The following is an 826-nucleotide window of genomic DNA, read 5'->3' as shown; positions in this document are numbered from 1 at the left end:
AAAAAAAAAAAAAAAAAATTTAAAACAAAGCTAATTATAAATGCTAGGTACAAGGTTATGGGACAAATTCTAAATTGGCAGGTAAAATGCATTTGCAAGTAGAAATTACCAAACAGTATAATTACTATCACAAGCTAGTAAAATTATGCTGAACACAATTTAAAAATGGTTGCAGCAGTATAATGACAGGGAACTTAAAGAAATTCAAGCTGGACTTAAAAGTGGAAATAAGGGTATCACTGTTGATGTCAAATGGATCTTGGCTGAAAGATCTTTACCTGTGTTTTACTGACTACCTGAAGGCATAAGACTATCACTGCTGATGTCAAATGGATCTTGGCTGAAAGATGTTTACCTGTGTTTTATTGACTACATGAAGGCATCAGACTATGCGGATCATAACAAATTATGGGTAACATTTCAAAGAATAAGAATTTAAAAATATTTCATTGTGCTCATGAGGAACCTGTACATGGACCAAGAGCCTGTCATTCAATCAGAACAAGAGAGTGCTACATGGTTTAAAATCAGAAACGGTGTGTATCAGGTTTGTATCTTTTCACCGGACTTATTCAATGTGTATGCTGACCAAATAATCTGAGAAGCTAGATTATATGAAGAAGAACATGACATCAGGATTGGAGAAAGACTCATTAATAGACTGCAGATGATACATCCTTCCTTGCTGAAAGTAAAGAGAAGAAGCACTTACTGACAGCAACCAAAGACTACTGTCAACATAAAGAAAACAAAAATTCTCACAACTGGAATAAACAACATCACAATAAATGGAAAAAATATTAAAGTTGTCAGCGATTTCATTTTA

The 826-nt window shown here is 33.4% G+C and overlaps 1 protein-coding gene across 1 annotated transcript in view; it reads right to left on the bottom strand.

Annotated features, from left to right (window-relative positions):
• LOC103211795 (histone demethylase UTY-like) overlaps nucleotides 1-826 on the bottom strand; it is a 398135-nt gene that overhangs the window by 65457 nt on the left and 331852 nt on the right. The window lies entirely within an intron of this gene.

This window comes from Orycteropus afer, unplaced genomic scaffold, assembly GCF_000298275.1.
Source record: "Orycteropus afer afer isolate SDZICR_OR568_19922 unplaced genomic scaffold, OryAfe1.0 scaffold00794, whole genome shotgun sequence".
Taxonomy (NCBI): Eukaryota; Metazoa; Chordata; class Mammalia; order Tubulidentata; family Orycteropodidae; genus Orycteropus; species Orycteropus afer.
This window is presented reverse-complemented; position numbering and strand designations above follow the sequence as displayed.